The 14,777-nt window shown below is 35.4% G+C and overlaps 1 long non-coding RNA gene across 1 annotated transcript in view; it reads right to left on the bottom strand.

Annotated features, from left to right (window-relative positions):
• The window catches only part of LOC309610888, a 30,628-nt gene extending 17,397 nt beyond the window's left edge, over positions 1-13,231 (bottom strand). The window contains exon 1 of the long non-coding RNA XR_014234207.1: positions 56-13,231. This is a non-coding gene — a long non-coding RNA (uncharacterized lncRNA). The remainder of the gene's footprint in view (positions 1-55) is intronic.
• Positions 13,232-14,777: the final 1,546 nt, after the last annotated feature.

Here is a 14,777-nt window from a genome sequence, read left to right as displayed (position 1 = left end):
AAATGTTGCTGTTAGGTCAAGTAAAATTGACTGTGAACTAAGTATAGGGTTCAACATGATGAAAATCATTGGGAAAATTCATATTGTCATTTAGCTGGAGGTCACCCACAATTTCTGATTTGTTAGAGATTTTAGAAACATAGCCTTACTCCATAGTCTTATTCTCTCTCTATAATATTCTATTAACAGAAATTGAATTTTCAAAATTTACCCCATTGAAAAGGATAGCTACTTTCTCTTAAAATAATACCCTTGAGAGCAGCAGTATCTAATCATTATGTAAAAATTATAAGATTAAGTTCATGGAAGGGAATCAAGATGGTGGAGTAAGAGAATGTGGAGCTCACCTCCCCTGAAAATACATCCACATGTAGAACAATTTTCACAGGAAAATAACTGAAAACTGGCAGAAGAAATCCTATAAAATCATGGCTGAAAAAAAATACTTCCATGTAATTGGGAAGAAATGCTTTAGGTCAGGACCTGTGGCTGGGAAAGGAATTAAGAGGAAAAAGGAGACCACATGGATAGAAATTCACCCTGGAAAGTGAGCAGGTTGAGCCACAGACTGGGCACCCAAGTCCTGGGGTCCTAGGTGGAGGAGAAAATCCCCTTAGCTGCTTGGAGAACTACTGAGACAGGTAGAAAGGCTAAGGAACCCTAGACTCCGCTCAGGAGAAGTGCACAGGTCCTGGCTTGACACCAGACAAGGGGGAGAGAGGTCTACCCTAGTGGCTGCCACCTGGTTGTGCTCCCTAATCCGAGCTGAGTGAACATCCTGGCACTACTCAGTCCTTCCCACAGCTTGGCACTGGATCTAGGGCAGGCAGATGCTGGGGAAAAATTCAATCTAAAGGCACAGAGGCTACCCAGCGGCCTGGAGCATGGCCCAGGTGGGACAGCAATGGCCATTGTTTGTGATTAATCAAACAGTGTCACAGGAGCCCAGACTTCTGACAGAAGCCTAGCCACTTCAATTCCCACAACCACAATCCTGCAATATTCAGTGTCAGCCAAGTGAACACACTGACTGTGTTCACTCCACACCATAACATTTCATTAGATCTTGGATGACCACAACAGGCAAAAAGACACAACTGTAGGCTGCATTTGAATAGAGCCACAGATGCCAACACAGGCAGCACATCAGATCTCTGTAAGCACAAGAGCCCCACTTATTTAAGCACTCCCCTCCTTTGGGGCAAAGGCCCCAGAACAGGGAGAAAGAACACACACATGGAACACACACAGGGAACAGAGCCAACTCAAGCCTGAAACTAAGGGCTTTCACTCAAGCAACTTGGGAGAAAATCCTGCCCTTGACAGGACAGCAGCTGCCACTGAGCAGAGGAAAAGTCCCATTCCCAACCCTGCTCAGGCTCCAGTTCCACTAATATCAGCCACACATCCCATCCAGGTGATAGTGGCCAGTGCATCCTGAGGAAAGATGTGGCTGTAGTCCACATCGAACCCAGCTGTCACACCAAAGGCACTGGGCACACACAGTCGACACAGGGATGCTCTCACATAATAACACCCCTTCAAGACCACAATAGATTACTGTTCCACCTAAATTCATAAAGAAGAGAAAGTTAAGTAAAATAAAAAGGCTGAGGAACTACTCTTAAGAGAAAGAGAAAACCTCTGAAAAAAAAATAGTGAAACACATTGTAAATCAATTTTACTTCAAAAAAAATAAAAATAATAATAAATGAAAAATAAAAAATAAATTAAAAGATAATGAAACAGGGATAATCAGGTTATCAGACAATGAGTTAAAAAAGATGGCAATACAAATGCTAAATGAACTAAGAAAGTGAATCAATCTAAGCACAAATTATTTGAACAAGGAGCTAGAAAATATAAAGAAGACCCAATCAAAAATGTATAATTCAATTTCTGAGTTAAACAAACATGTTAGAAACAATGAATAGCAGAGTAAATGACACAGAAGAATGCATAAATGATCTGGAAGATAAAATAATGGAACTCACCCAATCAGAACAGCAGACAGGAAGACAAAAAAAAAAAAAAAAAAAAAACAATGTATGAGACCTATAGAATAACATAAAACTTGCCAACATTTGCCTTATAGGGGTTCCAGAAGGAGAAGAGGGAGAGAAGGAGATGGAAAATGTATTTGAAAAGTGATGGCTGAAAACTTCCCAAACCTAAAGAATGAAAGAGAAATCAAGGTACAGGAAGAACAGAGGGTCCCAAACAAGATGAACACAAACAGACTCACATCAAGACATAACAATTTAAAAGGCATAAGTTAAAGATAAAGAGAATTCTAAAAGTAGGAAGAGAAAAACAAAGAGTCAAATACAAGAGAACCCCAATAAAAAAAAAATCAGCTTCTTTCTCTGCAGAAACTTTGCAGGACAGAAGGGAGTGGCATGATATATTCAAAGTCCTGAAAGAGAAAAACCTGCAACGTAGAATAATCTACCCAGTGAGATTATCATTTAGAATAGAAGGAGAGAGAAAAAATTTCTCAGACAAGCAAAAACTAAAACAATTGAGCAATACTAAAGCTGCCCTAAAAGAAAAGTTAAAGGGTCTGCTCTAAATGGAAAAGAAGTAAGATCTATAGAAAAGGGAAAATTCCAATAGGAAAAGCAAATATATAATAAGGATCAAAGACACTTGAATAGGCCAGTACATAGATTAAAAACCAATCAAAAATTATAAAAGTGATTATAACTACAATAAACAGGAAAAGAATAAGCATGCAGCTTTAAAATATGACATCAAGCTCACAAAATGTGGGGGAAGTGGGTAAAAAATATAGCTCTTTTAGAATGTGTTTGAACTTGAATGATTATCAGTTTAAAGTAAGCAGATGTAATTACAGGTCAACATATATGAACTCCATGGTAACCACAAATTAAAAACATACAATAGATACACAAAAACCAAAATGTAAGGAACTCAAGCACACTACAAAAGAAAATCATCAAAACACAAAGGCAGAAACAAAAAGAAGAAGAAATGAACAAAGAAGAACTATAAAAACAACTAGAAAACAAGGAATAAAATGACAATAAGTATATGCCTATCAATAATTACTGTAAGTGTCAATGGACTAAATGCTCCAATCAAAAGATTTAGGGTGGCTGATTGAAATTTTTAAAAAGTAACAAAACAAAACAAAACAAAACAACAACAACAAAAAAACCTAAATAAACCCCACAAGGTTATTCAATATGCTGCCAAGAAGACACTAACTTCAGGGTGAGACTAACTGTCACACAGAGTGAAAGTGAGGAGATGGAAAAAGATATTTCATGCAAATAAGAGCGACCAGAAAGCAGGGGTTTCTAGTTACTCATATGAGACAAAATAGACTTTAAAACAAAGGCTAAATTTATAAAAAAAAAAAAAAAAAAAAAAAAAACCCACAAAGGCTATAATGAAAGATAAAGAAGGGAATTACATAATGATAAAGGAATCAATACAAAAAAACTTACAGTCATTAACATATAGGAAACCAATATGGGGACATCTAAATATATACAGCAAATATTAACAGAGATAAAGTGAGAAATTGACAATAATACAATAATAGTAGGAGATTTTAACACCCCACCAACCTCACTGGAGAGATCATCCAGACAGAAAATTAATAAGGCAACAGAGGTCCTAAATGACACAATAAAGCAGTTGGATTTAATTAATATCTATAGGATGTTATATCCAAAAAAAGCAGAATACACAGTTTTTCCAAGTGCACATGGAACTTTCTCCAGGATAGATCACACAGTAAGTCACAAAAAAAGCTGCAAGAAATTTATGAGTATAGAAATTATATCAAGCATTTTTTCCAACAACAATGGTAGGAAAGTAGAAATCAACAACAGAAAGAATAAGAGGAAAAGAACAAACATGTGGAGACTAAAAAGCATACTACTAAAAACCAATGGGTATGATGAAATCAAAGAGGAAATCAGAAAATACTTTGACACAAATGAAAATTAAAACATAACTTTCCAAAATTTATGGGATGCAGCAAAAGCAGTTCAAAGCAGGAAGTTCATAGTGATACAGCCCTTCCTCAAGAAACAAGAAAAATCTCAAATAAACAACCTAACCTACCACCAAAAAGAATTAGAAAGAAAAAAAAAAAAAAATACAAAGCCCAAAGTCAGCAGTAAGAAGGAAATAATAAAAATCAGGGAGAAAAGAACTAAAATAGAAACAAACAAACTATAGAAAAGATGAAGAAAATCAAGCACTCATTTTTTAATAAATAAAATTAATCAAACTTTAGCCAGGCTCATCAAGAAGAAAAGAGGACCCAAAGAAACAAAAGGAGAAATAACAACTAATATCAGAGAGATATAAAATGTTATAAAAGAATACTGTGAACAGTAATATGCTAACAAATTGGACAACCTAGAAGAAATAGGCAAATTTCTAGAAACATAAAGCCTGCCAAGTCTGATTCAAGAAGAAACAGACAATTAGAACAGACCTATAACTTGAAATGAAATTATTCTATAATAATAATAATGATAATAATAATAATAATAAACCTCCCACTTAACAAAAGCCCAGGACTGAACAGCTTCACAGGGGAATTCACCAAATATATAAAGAACTTAGCTTTCTCAAGCTCTTCCAAAAAATTGAAGAGGATGGGACACTCCCAAATTTATTCTATGAGGTCACCATTACCCTGGTACCAAAACCGGACAAAAACACTACAAAAAAAATGACAGGTTAATATCTTGCTCTGATGGATATAGATGCAAAAATTCTCAACGAAATATTAGCAAAACAAATCCAACAATACATAAAAAGAATCATGCACCATGATCAAGTTAGATTTATTCCAGGATCACAAGGATGATTCAACATATGCAAATCATCAATGCAAATAACAAAAGGAAAGACAAAAATCACATGACCATATGAATAGATGTAGAAAAAGCACTTGACAAAATTCAACATCAATTTATGAGAAAAATGCTCATCAAAGCAGATATAGATGGAACATATCTGAACATAATAAAGGCAATTTATGAAAAACTCACAGTTAACATCATACTCAATGGTACAAGGATGAAAGCCTTTCCACTAAATTCAGGAACAAGACAAGGATGCTTACTTTTATTGCTTTTTTTGACATTGTATTGTAGTTCCTAGCCACAGCAACCAGATAAAAAAAGAAGTAAAATGTATACAAATTGGAAAGGAAGGAGTAAAATTGTTAGTATTTACAAATTACATGATACTCTATATAGAAAATCCTAAAGCTTCACACAAAAACTATTAACACGAATAAATGAATTCAGCAAGGTCATAGGATACAGATTAATATGCAGAAATTTGTTGAATTCCTATACACTAATAATGAACTATCAGAAAGAGAAAGTTAAGAAAACAATCCCATTTAAATTGCATCAAAAAATGCCTAGGAATATACTAAGGAGGTGAAAGGTCTTTACTCTGAAAGCTATAAAACACTGATGAAGGAAATTGAAGATGATTCAAAGAAATGGAAAGATATCCTGTGCTCTTGGATTGGAAGAATAAATATTGCTAAAATTGCCATACTATTCAAAGCAATCTACATATTTAATGCAATCCCCATCAAAATATCTGGGGCATTTTTCACAGAATAGAGTGAATAATCCTAAAATTTATATGGAGCCACAAAAAGTCCCCAGATTGCCAGGGAACACTGAGAAAAAAAGAATAGAGTTAGAGGTATAACCCCCGCCGGATCAGACTGTACTAGGAAGCTACAGTAATCAAAACTATATGGTATTGGCACAAAAACAGACACATAGATCAAAGGAACAAAATAGAGGGCCCAGAAATGAATCTACATGCCTATGGTCAATTAATCTGTGACAAAGGATGCAAGAATATACAATGGAGAAAAGACTGTCTTTTTAATAAGTGACGTTGGGAAAATTGTATATCTACATGTAAAAGAAGTGGTGTGTGTGTGTGTGTGTGTGTGTGTGTGTGTATACACACATACACAGTAGAATATTACTCAGCCATAAAAAGGAATGAAATAGTGTCATTTGCAGCAACATAGATGGACCTAGAGAATATTGTGCTCAGTGAAATAAGTCAAACAAAGAGAAATACTCTATGATATCATTAATATGTGGAACCTAAAAAATAATACAAATAATTGTATATACAAATCAGAAAAAGACTCACGGATATAGAAAACAAACTTGTGGTTGCCAAAAGGAAGAGGAAGGGTGAGGGGCAAATTAGGGGTATGGGATTAACAAATACAAACTACTATATATAAAAATAGATAAGCAAAAAGGATATATTGTATAGCACTGGGAATTATACCCATTATCTTGTGATAACCTGTAATGGAATATAATCTGCAAAAATACTAAATCACTATGCTGTGCATCTGAAACTAGCACAATATTGTAAATCAACTATATTTCAATAAGAAAAATAGATTAAGTTCACTATACACATAAAAAGCTAGAATATAGAAATAATAGCAAATTCTAGTCTAGTATCCGCACATTAAATGTAGCTATCTTAGCCAGTATAAACTATATAACCCTTAACTGCAAAATAAAATAATCATAAATATGCAAAAATATTTCATAAAATTTTCAGTAATACATACAGAAGAGTTGTACCAAGCTACTATTTCTTTTCTTGATCCTCTCTAGCAAATTGGCTTTCAAGAAAACATTTTTTCATCTCTCTTACAACAACAATCAGGAAATTTTCTATTTAAAGCCCTCAATGTTATCACTTATATGTGGAATCTAAAACAACACAGCAAACTGGTGAATAAAACAAAAAATGAAGCAGACTTACAGATATAGAGAACAAACTAGTGGTTACCCAGGGGGAGAGAGAAGGGGGAGGGCAATTTAGGGGAAGGGGAAAAAAAGAGTTATTATGGGATTATATAAAATCTTGTGTGTAAAACTTTTGAAAATTGTGAAGCATTATAGATTTTAAAGAATCTTTCATTCAATTAAAAAAAAAAAAAGCCTTAATGCTGTCTGTGACTGGCTGCTGTGCTTTTAGAAAAAAAGGACACAAAAAGAGACTGAGGTATACATTTACTCTAAAATCATGTCATTAGCCCCTTAGTTAGGTCAGCATTTCTCCCTCCAGCAGTCAGAACAGGAATTATGTGTTCATTTCCTCTCTCATAGTGACACCAGAAGAAAAAATTCTACAAAAAATATGGCAGCTCCAGATGAAGATGTTCCATCTATCAAAGGAACAGAAAATTTTAGTTAACCTTTGGAAATCTTACTGTCAGTTATTTCTTCTCTTCTTTTGATCTATTAACTCTGTAAAATATACTAACGTGATGACTAATGATTGCTTATATATGTGTATCTACTAAAGTTTGTATAAGGACTTTTCTAAAATACACTGTCACTGATTAAAACTGACACATAAGAAAGACCACATGAACACTTGAGCACTTTAAATATATTTTGAAATAAAAATGGCAACATCCATACATGGAGTTACCTCAGATTTTTAGAAGCCATTCAATTATAGAATTTCTATCATCAGCACCATGCTAGTGACTCTCCAGTCACCATTGCCAGCCCTTTTACTCCCCACTTGATGCCTGTATCCCTTCTCTTGAGTCCTAGAATTTAAAAACTCCAAATAGACTTAAACATTCAAAATGCCTAAATTGAAATAGCTATTTTTGTATTGCATGTATTTTTCTTAGCTATTTTGTGAGCATCTTAATGTTTTTGAGCACTTCCTTCAGAAAATGGGCAAAGACAACACACACACACACACACAAAGAAGCAATGTATTTGACTTCCCATCAGTTACAGCCCTGAAAAAAAAAAATCCTCCTAAACAGGTATTGGTTATGATTCATTAAACTCATTGACTGACTACAAATTATTTTTGACTTTTCTGCATAACCTCCTCTGCCACAAAAAATATTAATACAACTATTACACATTGTTAAAATGAGATATTTGGCTAATATCTTTTTGGATTCCAAAATATAAATTGATAAAGCATTAGAGCATCTACTTTAGAAAATTTGCAATTGTATATCTATACTCTACTTCTTTGACATGTAAATCTTCTACAACTCAGGAATGTCATTCTTCAGGACCTGCGAGTTATCCCTTGGAAATATAATCAGTAAGACTGATAGGGCTCCTACCTCCCAATCTCTGTGAAAAGGTAAGAATCTAACTTCAATAAGTGATAATTAGCAAACACAGATGGCCTAACCAAACTGACCAAACATTCTTCAGTTTTTTTTTTTTTCCCATCACCTCACTCCAGTATTTAAAAATCTTCTACATTTTAGTTCAGTGGAATTGAGTTCAACTCTCCCTTATTGCAGTAGTCTTGATTTCAAGTCCTGGACAATAAAGTCTTCCTTTCCATTTTTAACAAATGCTTGCTGCAATTTTTCTTTTACAGTATTATATTAGGATCTGTGAAAGATGTAGTAGAAATATACATACTATTCTTATCCTTCAGAGCTTATAACCTGTTAAATAGAAATAAAAATACACAAAAGTGTTAGTGAAAAAGTAAGGGTAATAGAGGTTCTATGAAGGGAGAAGTATGTGATTTGGAAATAGTATAACTAAGATTATTAGTTAATACCTATGTGAGTCCAAAGGTAATATTGTGTGAAGAGCACCTCTGACTTTCCCATTGACTAGTCTGTAACCTTAATTAGGTTACTTAATGTCTATGCACTTTTGATTCCTCATCCATGAAATGGCGAAAATAGCCGATTTAACTATGTTATGAGACTTAAAAATAGCCAAAAATTATTGAGCACTTATGGTGTGGCTTGTGTAATGTTCTAAATGCCATATATATATATATATATATATATATATATAATATCATTCAATTCTCACAACTTTAGGTGGTACACTTTTTTTTAATAAATTTATTTATTTTTATTTTTGGCTGCATTGGGTCCTTCTTACTGCACATGGGCTTTCTCTAGTTGCAGCGAGTGGGGGCTACTCTTCCTTGCAGTGCATGGTCTTCTCATTGTGGTGACTTCTCTTGTGGAGCACAGGCTCTAGGCATGCAAGCTTCTGTAGTTGTGGTGTGCAGCCTCAGTAGTTGTGGCATGCAGGGTCCGTAGTTGTGGTTTGTGGGCTCTAGAGCACAGGGTCAGTAGTTGTTGTGCATGGGCTTAGTTGCTCTGTGGCATGTGGGATCTCCCCAGAACAGGGCTCGAACCCATGTCCCCTGCATTGGCAGACAGATTCTTAACCAATGCGCCACCAGGGAAGTCCCTAGGTGGTACTCTTTTCATCCCTATTTTCATATAAGGTGACTGAGGCACAGCCATAGTAAATATCTTGATCAAGGTTATCAACTCATAAATGGCTGACCTACAGTGAAAGTTACCTTTATTGTTTACTTCACTAAAATAAAATCTGTGAAAGTGTTTTCAAATTGAAAAAAATCAAATATTCAGAAAATATGACAAATATATAAAGAAATAAATGTCCACGCTATAAAAAGAGGAAGATTAACTGACTTGTGGAATTTCTCTGTTCTTATGCATTCTGGTATGTGGGGTGTAATAAACATTAACTCTATAAATGTGCTTTCTACATATTCCTTCCAGTTTCTACATCTCAAAAGAATACAAATCTCTCTCTTTCCTACTTATTTAAAAACTGTGCTTAAATATCTACATTCCTGGATCAGAAGCATCATCTCTCAGTGAACGTTTTTCTTTATAATACTGAGAAGGACAGATGTGGATTTGTGCCTTCTCTCCACTGAAAGCAAAGGAGAGAAAGCCTTTGCATTTTGAGCTTTTTATTTTGTTTACTTTGCCTGATCACCACCCATAGTAGCCTCTTGGATCTTTCCCTGAGAGCCTCAGTGGCAGATATTCTGAAGGTCAGGCCTATGCTCCACACATCTGTCACCATATTCCTTGTGATTTTTCAGGCATCAGAGATGGTAGAATTGAGCTGGATTATTGATAAATGTTGATAGTTGTGTATGAAAATGTACTAGTGCATATAAACTAGTTCTGATTTAGGGGGATTTCTGTTCTCTTGATTCTCCTCTCTCTCTTGCTCTTTGTTCTTCAGTTATTTACATACGTCTTATCACACATCCTATAGGACAAGCAAGGTCAAGGAGAGTTATGCAAACTTAAATGAAATCATTCCAGGTATAGTTGCAAGCAGAGGTTTGACAGGGCAGAACTAGAAATGATGGACTTCTACTGTTTGACTTTTGGTTGTGGAGCAATGGGTAATTTTTTCTCTTTTTTGCATTATTCTATTCTTGGCATTTTCCCCCTCATGAGTAAGCTTTTCTTTTGTAATTGTGAATGAAATAAATATTACAACACCTTTCAAATACATTCAATGTTAGCTTTAATTTTCAGAAAAACATCAATTTTTCAATATCTTTTGAAACACAACAAAATGTAGTTTCTTTGTATGTTCAATACTGAATTTTTTCTGAATTCAAAGAATTGGATCAGCCCTAGGAGTATGGAAGGTGATCATTTAACTATTAATTCAGCAGACATTAAGTTGGGCTGCTCAAAAAATGTCTTTTGCCCCTATAGATTATTACTAACATTAACAGTTAGAAATTATTGTCCATGTATTGTTGGGTACAAATATTTTTTGAGTACCTGATGTACTCCAAGTCTTGAGCACTATGTAATGTGTTACTCAGTTATCTCTAACTAAATTGTCACACCACACAACAAGAAGAAAGATGATCCATTTTTTAATGTAGATATTTATCACATGTAATTTCTTATTTATTCATATATATGGTTGCCTGGCTGGCTAGGTAATAGATGATATATGATAGATAGATGACAGATGATAGAAGATGAAAGATAGATGATAGATAGATCATAGATAGACAGATACATACATACATATATGTAATATAATAGTACTATATAAGCAGAAGACAATTTAGATACACAGAAGAATAGCATACAAAACACAATACAGGGTATACATGTTCTAAAAATATTCTAAAATTTCTGGAGGTCAGTGTTCATAGGGTGAGTCATAGGAAATGAAAAGTAAATAAGCTCTCACAATTTTGGCTTTAAGGTAAGCACAATATGACCTCTAAGAAAATCTAAGTGCTTCAATGACAAAAGAGCATAGGCATTGGGGAGTGGAATCTTATATCTCCTGGGGAAAAAAGTAAAGGGTCAGAGATAGAAATAGAACAGGCAAGATCATTTCTAGGGAGCCTGGAAAGGGAAACAATAAGGAGCCAAAAACAGCAGAAAGGTAAAAACAGAGAGCAATTATTGATGGATACAGTCACATATGATCAAGCATAGGCTAGTGGAAAAACCAGGATATTCCAGGAACTCAGATTGCACTTACAAAGTCTATAGATGCTTGTATTTGAAATACTTAAGTCCTATTTCTTTGGTTCTAAATATTAGTGCTTTACCAAGCAAATGCTGTGCAGATTCAAACACCATAAATAGAATTAATTTTGTGATCCATGTGAAACCTACCTAGCAGGACCCTAAGGGGTTCTCTTGGGTACAAATACTTTCTGTATCCCCTGTTTCTTGTTTGTAGGAAATAGGCTTCATTCAGCCTCCTAGACCTTCCCTGAGTTCCAAAGGGCAGATTCAAACAGTTGCCAATCAGAAAAGTGAGGGAATGCAGAAACAAAGGAGGAGCAATCAAAAAACAATAATGCAGCAATAAAGCAGAGGCCTGGTTCCTCCTCAAGGGATAAACATAACAATATTTTTTAGTTCTTCTGCAGAAACTAATTCCCCTACCTAAGTGGAGAATAGTAACTTCAGGCTGAGCACAAGGGTCCTGAACCACTGCCATGTTACCTCACCACCAAACAATCAGAAGAAAGCCTGCACACACTGGAAGATAATGAAGGCTCTAAACCTCTCCCCAAATGATTAACTGTGATTAGCTTCCCCTTTCTCCCTTTAAAATCTTTCATGGTCAAGCAGAATCTTTGGGGTTGGTTCTTGGACGTGATTTCACCTTCTGCCCAGGTTGCAGCCTCCTGAGTAAGGCAACATTTCTTCTCCAACCAACATTTGTCTTGAGTATTGACTTTTGAGCAGCGAGCAGCCGAACCTGAGTTTGGTAACACATGTACATATTACTCAAAATACTAAAGAAACTGAAAGGAAAGTGAAGATAGTGAGGGCTGGAGTGGTAAGGGAAGTCTTCAGGAAAGAAATGGAACCTGATCTGGGCATTGACCCAGTGGGAAGAAATGGACAAGCAGAGGGTGGTGAGGGAGAAGTGAGGGCAAGGATAATTCTAGGAGTAAAGGTGTGGAAGAAGCAATGAGGGGATGTCAAAATGAGTAGAATAAAATGAGGATTTTTACATGGGTTGGTACAAATTACATTTGTCCTGTGCGATTTTAAATGCACTTCTGGACACTAATTTCAAGGGTAATAAAAATTATGTTTCCAATTGAAATAACAAATAAAATTTTTGCTATTTTAAGTTAAAATTTTCTTTTTTTTTTTTTTTAGTTTATAATTTCTAAAAATTTTACAGAGGCTGGACAGAGAGAATAACGGAGTACACAGCCTGAGTGAGGCATACATGTGAAATGTCTACATTCATAGTTACATTAAGCACTATTTAGTTTTGCTTAAAGCATTCCATGGGAAACTGTGATTAGTGAGTCTGGAAGAGGAAGTTAAAGAGCAACTCAATAGCTCATTTTTCCTAGATTTTCTCAAACCTCAAGGAAGTCTCATAGAACATGACACCATATTTGTAAATTCTGACTTCACATTAGAAACAATTTATTTGTGAACATTCAGAATATAGAGATATAAGAGCCAGATTATAATTTTAATAATCCAATGGAAGGTGCCAAATCACTTAGGGCAAGGTCGTTTATCACTCTCTTTGGGGTAATATATTATGGATATTTGTTCCTTGAACCCTTGACAAATCATTGTAACTTAACTTCCATGTACTCTTAGTTGTTCAAGGAAAACTTTCAGCCCAAGAAAATTCCAAAGAATTAATAATGGCAAATCATGTTTTCCTTATTTGCTAGTCAATTTGTATGAACATGGTTGTATATACACAGGTCATCCATAGTTACATTTACATTATCATATATCCCATATCCCTTTTGCATATCTAAATTGTACATATCTTCCAAAGTCAAACTCAATAGTCCCAGCATAAAACCTTCCTAGATAATTCCAATCTTCATGAATCTCTTTTTCTCTCAAGATTTTTTTGACCTTAAAGTGGAATGAAAGACTAAGGCAACAGAGTGCTATAATTTATGAACTCAGGTAGTGGATTTAGATATATTTGGGTTTGTACCACTGTTCTGCTATTTTCTTTATGCTTTCAGGCAAATTACTTAATCTCCCATTAGCTTCAAATTTGTCTTTCTTAGAATGAGAACAATAGCAATCCTCAGGTTTTCTGTATACATTGAATGAGACCATTTTTCCATATGGTTTGCATGGTGCTAGACTGTAAACTCTTAGTAAGTGTAAGGCATTTTTAGAAGTAATAATAATATATGAGTATTACTGTTAATCTACCAAAGCAGATAATTTTTTTTTAATAGGAGAAATTTTTAGGAATGGAACGACTTTATTTTTGACACTCATTCTGATTACAATGCTTTTTCTGTCAATAAAAATCCTAACTATCTTTCAATACTCAGTTCTTACACTATCACTAAGACTGTCTCAAATACTTCAGTAACCACTAATCTCCTTTTGAAACTGAACAGTACCCTGTGGGGACCCCCCGGGTACAAAAGTCCCTCTGTGTCCCCCATTTCTTGTTTGTAAGAAAAATGCTTCAGCCTCCTAGACACTCCCTGAGTTCCAAAGGGCAGATTCAAACAGCTACTAATTAGGGAAGTGAGTAAATGCAGAAACAAAGGGAAAGCAGTCAGGAAACAATAGTGCATAGGTAAAGCAGAGTCCTAGTTTCTTCTCAAGGGATATACATAACAATATATCTTTGAGTTCTTATATGGGAACTAAGGTCCCCATCTAAGTAGAGAATGGTAACTTCGGGATGAGCACAAGATTCGTGGAATACCACCCTGTACCTCGCCACCAGCCAATCAGAAGAAAGTCACACACCCTGCAGCCCTCACTTCAAATTTTGCCTTTAAATCACTTCCCTGAAAACCATCAGGAAGTTCAGGTCTTTTGAGCAAGAGCCTCCTGTTCTCTTTGCTTGGCCCTTGCAATAAATCTTTCTCGGCTCAAACTCTAACATTTCGGTTTGTTTAGCCTCACTGTGCATCAGGCAAATGAACTTAGATTTGACAACACTTTGAATTATCTTAGTATTTTTTTTTTTTAATTAATAGGCTTTTACTTTTTTTTTTTTTAAGTATTTGTTTTTTTATTTACTTATGGCTGTGTTGGGTCTTCGTTTCTGTGCGAGGGCTTTCTCTAGTTGTGGCAAGCGGGGACCACTCTTCATCGCGGTGCACGGGCCTCTCACTATCGCAGCCTCTCCTTGCGGAGCACAGGCTCCAGACGCGCAGGCTCAGTAATTGTGGCTCACGGGCGCAGCTGCTCCGTGGCACGTGGGATCCTCCCAGACCAGGGCTCGAGCCCGTGTCCCCTGCATTGGCAGGCAGACTCGCAACCACTGCACCACCAGGAAAGCCCTATCTTAGTATTCTTTGGAAGTTGTACAAAATTTTAACAACGTAATTTATAGAACATAGAAACTGCTTTGAAACAGACCTATGCTTGAATCCCTTCTCCGTCATTTCCTAGCTATGTATTATTAAATAAG

The sequence above is a fragment of the Balaenoptera borealis genome (genome assembly GCF_965194805.1).
Source record: "Balaenoptera borealis genome assembly, chromosome: 14".
Classification (NCBI taxonomy): domain Eukaryota; kingdom Metazoa; phylum Chordata; class Mammalia; order Artiodactyla; family Balaenopteridae; genus Balaenoptera; species Balaenoptera borealis.
This window is presented reverse-complemented; position numbering and strand designations above follow the sequence as displayed.